The sequence below is a fragment of the Nicotiana tabacum genome, chromosome 16 (assembly GCF_000715075.1).
Source record: "Nicotiana tabacum cultivar K326 chromosome 16, ASM71507v2, whole genome shotgun sequence".
NCBI classification, from domain to species: domain Eukaryota; kingdom Viridiplantae; phylum Streptophyta; class Magnoliopsida; order Solanales; family Solanaceae; genus Nicotiana; species Nicotiana tabacum.
The window spans coordinates 150,049,620-150,056,557 of record NC_134095.1 but is presented as its reverse complement, the minus strand read 5'-3'; positions in this window follow the sequence as shown (position 1 = coordinate 150,056,557).

Sequence of the window (6,938 nt, the reverse complement as noted above, 5' to 3'; positions counted from 1 at the left end):
CGAAAGTGGATTTGCATTCATATACATAAGAATTATATAAGAAGAAGAATAATCTTTGATTTTTTTTGAAAAGGAGTAACCGGGCTTCTTTGAAGTAATAAGATTATTCAAATTCCAATATTCATGGAGAAAGAATCGTAATAAATGTAAAGAAGAGGCATCTTTTACCCAATAGCGAAGAGTTTGAACCAAGATTTCCAGATGAACAGGGTAGGGTATTAGTATATCTAATACATAATTTAGATGTGAAAATTTATCCTCTAAAAAAGGAAATGTTGAATGAATTGATCGTAAATTATGAGATTTAAAAATCTTTTTGCCTTCGAAAGAAGATAAAGAAGATATTAATCGTAGAGAAAATTGAATTTTCACAATAAACGCAAATCCCTCTTATATCATTTGAGAATACAAACTCTTGTTGCACCCCAAAAAATGAATTTTTGTTAGAATCATTAGTAGAAATAAGAAAATGATTATGTTGATACATTCGGGTAATTAAACGTTTCACAATTAGGAAACTTAATTTATTGTTATAACCTGAATTTTCCAACAAAATCGACCTATTTCTATTTAAACCATGATCATGAGCAAGTGCATAAATATACTCCTGAAAGATAAGTGGATATAGGAAGTTGTGTTGTTGCGATCTATCTGGCTATAAATATCGTTGGATTTCTTCCATTTGAAATTCGATTTGAACCAAAGATGGAAGATTTTGAGGGTTATCAAATGATACATAGTGCGATACAGTTAAAACAAAGTATTTTAGTAAGAATAGATACCTTGGATACAGGTAACGTTCTCAATGGATTCTCTACCATCTTTTTTTCGTTTCGTTTAATTGGTCTATGTTATAGTGTTATAGGATAATAAGATGGTTAGAAATCCTTTATTTTTTCAACCTAATCGCTCTTTTGACTTCAAAAAACTTTCTTTATCAATATACTGTTTCTTCTACACACACTTCTCCATAATAGAAAATGGTAATAGTTAGGATTCCTTAAAAAAATTGAGAATCCACTCTTGGGACAAGAAACCCTTCCCGCATCAGGAACTAATAAATTTTTAACGTCTAATTAGATCGGGAATCATTCAAATTATGAACAAAAGCTCATTGCTTTTTCTTTCCCTATAATTTAATTGAAACCGCAGCCCTATCCATTTATTCATTCGACCCAACTTTATTTTGTTCCGTTCCAAGAATTCTAACACGGTTTTATGCCCATCTAGGAACAATGAAATATTCTCAATTAACGTAGAACAAATAATACAATGCAATCAAAAGACAAAACAATTCTCTCTCGAAAAGCCAATCACTAGATTCTTGGATATTGAATCAACCGAACGCACTTCTAACACCTGTTCTACTTTTGGAAGACCTTGTGTTATATCACCAGATCTCGATTTTTCATATATAAATGTAACTAATGTATCTCCTTCGTAAAGGGTTTCCCCATAATGGCCATGAACAGTTGCTCCGGGGGTGGCCAAATAAAGCTTAGCTGATCGTATCACTATCGAATCAACTAGAACAAGTATAACATGACCCAATTTGAAGGGCGGTCCATTTTTGGCTATACATATATTTTCACAAATAAACTGTCCAAGACTAATTATTTTAGATGTCTCTTCACAATAATTGTGATGGAGAAATACCAATTCAAATTGAATGGATTTAAAATAATGTTACGACACGGATCGGGATAAAAATATTTTCCATTTTCATCCATTAAATGTATTTAAATTTAATCACTTGAAAAGTCTGTTTTAAATTGTCAAGTTGCAAATAGTTAGTTACTAAGATCTGATTATGAGTTATTAAATGGTAAGATGAATAAAAATTCTCAATTGGAAAGGATGTTCCTAAAGGGCCCAATGAATTCCTAATTGGAATTAGGGGATATTTTTTAATTGATTCTTTTATCAAACTGTGATATTTTACATCTGTGAATGGCCCTATTCGAGAACAATTGGCTGCTGACAAAATTATCAACGACTGACATTCCTTATTTCTATTTAACAATGTATGAATAGTTCCTTGAGGTTGCTTAATAGATTGTTGAATTTTTGCCTTGGAATAGGAATAAATGGAAGAAAGGGGTTGATATTGGTACAATCTGATCCATTATCAGAGAGCAATCCTGACCCCGACGGATCATTCCTTTTTCCAATATACGAAATAGGGGATTTCACTAAGTAGATTCTTAGGAAATGTCGAATCAAACCATTTGTCCTTATTTCAACAAAAGAAGCACGGGCTTCTTCGCAAGAAGAGCTTTTTTTGTCTTGGTTCCAATTTAATACTAAACAAGTCCGAACTAATTGAATACTTGTGTCAGAAATTCCTCGAATCGGTTTTTCATTTCCATAAAGGATATAATTGACAATTCGAAGTTGCACATTATCCCTTTCCTGCAATGGATCTGGTGGGAAAAGGGTTGCTAAATTTATATCGTCCGTTATTTCATATGTGACGACAGGTCGAACTAAAATAAAAAAGTTTTTCTTGCTAGGTGTAATCCGTTGGACATAGATCCAATTTTTCAATTTTTTGGATTCCTTGGAATTTATTTTTCCTGTTGCTGGTGGTATCAAAACGCCGGTATGTCGGGATATCTTATCTGTCTCTCCAGGAAAATGGATATCTCCAGAAAAGATTTTAAGTTCAATTCGTTTTTTTTTCTCTCCACCCTAGGGGTGGGCATATATCGGGAAAAACCGATAACCCAAACCATTAATTCTTTATTGGGTTATCGGTATTGGGTTATTAGGTTAACGATTCGGTAACGGGTTAAATTTTTTTTCTATTGGGTTATCGGTTCGGGCTCGATTTGCATTTTTGTTATTGGGTAAAAACCGATAACCCAATAAGAATGATATAATTTACTAATTTACCCTTAAGTATATACTAGGGTTATTTATTTTCCTAATTCCCTCTTCACTCTTCAGTCTTCAGTCGTTTGTCTCTCAGTTCTCATTCTTGTTTCCATCGCAGACCCCAAGAGTCAAGACGCAAGACTCACCACCAGTTCTCCGCTAGACATCAGTAGATACGGCACAGAAGTGGGAGCGTGCTTTTGGTAAGAAACAACAAAAGTTGGCAGTTTACACGTTCTGGCAGTTTGATTTCTTTGTTTTATATATTGCAAAATATTTTAGTTGTTTTATCTTATCGGGTAAACCGATAACCGAATCGATAACGATATATAACCGATAACCGATAACCAATATCTTATCGGTTTGGTTATCGGGTTATGATATTTGTAAACCGATAACCGATAGGCAAAACCGATAATGTTTAAAACCGAACCGAACCGACCGATGCCCACCCTTACTCCACCCGGACCAACCCACCGACTCGGCTTCTTAGATTTAAGGTGATTTGTGTATCTACCCCAAGGATACTATTGTTCCGTACCATTATGGAAGAATATCCAGGCAAGATATGCACCTCTTCAGGAATGAAAAAAAATCGATCTACTTTCATTTGGTATTTTGGCCTAAATTTCTTGACTCCTCGATACTCAAGCAAATCCTTTTTTTGTTGACTGAATGCGTTTCTACAGTCCCATATTTAATGATGCCCGAACTCTTACTTCTGTATCAAGGATCATCGAAATAAGCAAGAATACTATTTTGACAGAAAATACCATTTATGGGGATTTCAATCGAGATACCTGAACATGGCATTAGGTCATTCTCGAGTTCTTGAATCGAGTGTAGTGGAATGATGAATTTATTTCTTCGCCTTTTTGACAATAAATCAGAATTCTCGTGGAGAATAGGCGAATATACGAGATTATACTGACCAGCACATATGATTCGATTAAGGTCTGAATAATCAGGAATCCTATCTTCTTTTTTACAAGAAAAATCTGAACTAAATAATTTCTGCCTCGCCTGATCGTCGGTTACTGATAGGTTAGAAGTATATCTTCGCTTTCCAGAAAGAGAAGGCGCATTCATTTGATCCTGATCCTTGTGGATCAAAAGGTAGACTAGACTAGACCTGCACGGCCCTCCTAATAATATCCATAAATGGCTTGTTTTTGGTAATAGATGAACATTACCGTATGTAAATTCGGGTGCATGATAGACATCGGTACCCCAGTGCATTTCTCCGTTTGAATCAGAATAAATATGTTTTCGAACCTTCTCTTTAAAATTCAAAGTGGATATTCCTGCGCGAATCACAGCAATTACTTGTTCTGTTTCTACATATTGATCGTTTTGAACTAAAAGCAAACTTTGGGTGGAATATTCACATTATGTAGAATATCTTCACTCTCAATAGTTACATACAAGTCTATAGAACATAGAAAGGCGGGATGCCCATGACGTGTATGTGTCGGATGAACCAAATCCTCATTGAATTTGATTTTTCCATTAGATGGGGCTCGCACATGTTCTGCAGTACCCCCCGTGAATACTCCTCCGGTATGAAAAGTTCTTAATGTTAATTGAGTAACCGGTTCTCCAATCGATTGACCTGCAATAATACCTACAGCTTCCCCCAATTCAACCAGGTCGCCATGAGTAGGACTCCGGCCATAACATAATCGACAAATCCAAGATGTACTCCTACAAGTAAAGGGAGTTCGAATAGAGATTGGTTGTGCCCGAAAGGTTATGAATCGATTTACAAGTCCAATGTCAATGTCTTGATTTCTAGTGGCAATACACCGCGGACTCATGTATATATCATCTACTAATACACGACCAATTAATGTTTGGATAAAAATCCTTTTCGGCATCATCCCATTCCGAGGACTCACAGAAATACCCCGGGTGGTGCCACAATCCGTTCGACGTACAACAATGTGTTGAACTACTTCAAGAAGTCTGCGAGTGAGATATCCAGTGTCTGATGTTCGTACAGCAGTATCCACAACTCCTTTACGGGCTCCGTAGCAAGAAATGATGTATTCTGTTAAAGAGAGTCCTTCGCGTAAATTGCTTTGAATAGGTAAATCAATCATTTGTCCTTGAGGATCTGACATTAATCCTCTCATACCTACTAATTGATGTACCTGAGATGCATTTCCTCTAGCTCCCGAGAAAGACATTATATGAACTGGATTAAAAGGGTCAGTCATCCTAAAATTAGGATTCATTTCTTATCGCAAATATTCACTTGTAGCATACCATATTTCAATGGATTGACGTAATTTTTCTACCACGTGTACATTCCCATAATGATGGTGTTTTTCCAAAACAAACTTTGTTGTTCAGCATCTTGAACTAGCCATCCCTTGGAAGGTATTGTTAAAAGATCATCAATTCCTATTTGGTTTGGTACTAGGATTTTGCGATGTTTTTGGTATGTATAGATATAGAATTCAACTTAATTTATTGATCATTACATATAATTCAATTAATATATTGTATGAAAATATGATTTTTTCGATTCTCCTTTGAGAAAAGGAGGATTTTTGATGTGTGTTCAAAGAAAAAGAAGTATTTTTTGTTTACCTTACTTACCTTCCCTTTCCTTATATAAATAACTCAATCAAAATGCAATTATCTCCAAGAACAAAAAGTTTGTTATGCTTAATACCTTTAATTTGATCGGTATCTATCTTAATTCGACCCTTTTTTCGAGTAGTTTTTTCTTCGGCAAATTGCCCGAGGCCTATGCTTTTTTGAATCCAATCGTAGATATTATGCCAGTCATACCTCTGTTTTTTTTTCTCTTAGCCTTTGTTTGGCAAGCTGCTGTAAGTTTTCGATGAGATCCTTAATAATATCCTAGAAAATTCATGATTTATTCGAGAAGAATTTTAAAATAAATAAAATCAGATAAGCTTTACCGTTTGAAACCTCGATTCAAACATTGAAATTCTTGGATAGTCACGAGAAATCTGGCTTAACTTATTTCCTTATTTTTTGACGTTTTCCTTTCCAGTGAAAGACCTTATTAGTCTCCTCACAATACCTAATTGTGTATATAAAAAAAATTGGTTAATGACAAACTCTTAGTAGAAAAGAATTTATGAAAATTCTTTTAGAGAAAGAGCTTCATTGCTTGGTGTCAAACTAGGATATGCGGTAGAAAAAATGAATGATCTATTCTCTTTTTTTTCAAAAAAATCATCTTGGAGATTGTGTAATACTTACTCTCAAACTCTTCGTTTACACCGTAGTGATATTTTTTGTTTCTCTCTTCATCTTTGGATTCCTATCTAATGATCCCGGACGTAATCCTGGACGTGAAGAATAAAATAAAAAGGGGTTTTCCTTGCTTGATTTTTAAATTTTCTTATGATTTGGTCTATTTCACACATTTAACTAAGAATAAGAACAAATGATTTCGAAATTTTGAAAAAAAAAATCAAGCCATCAACGGAAAGAGAGGGATTCGAACCCTCGGTACGATTAACTCGTACAATGGATTAGTAATCCGCCGCTTTAGTCCACTCAGCCATCTCTCTTAATTGAAAAAGATAATTACTACATGAGATAGCACATAAGATAAAGGAAAGAATCTTTCTTTCTCTCTTTTCTTCTTTCTATATTATATAGATATGTACAACTTTTATCATCAATTTGCTTTATTTCTTTATCTAAAGTAAAGGAAGGTCTCAGAAGAGCCAAGAATATCAAGAAAAATAAAGAAGACCTCTTTTCTTTATCTTGATTTTGTTCGAAAGGACCCTCTTATTCTCATGGTCTGGTCTAGTCAGTACCCAGCCGGGCCTCTTTTGTTCCAACGAATTTGAATTTGAAAACTAAAAAACCTGTTATAGTTGTAATATTTCATTTTAATTGAATAGTTAATATTCAAGCAACAAGAAAGAATTCCCATTTTTTGTAAATTTTTTGTAAAAGTAAAATAAAATATATAAAATAGAAAATTCGATCAAAATAAAAGTCTCATTTCTCTTTCTAATTTTTTTATTTTATGTTTACCACCTTGCTGGACTAAAAACAAAAGAAGC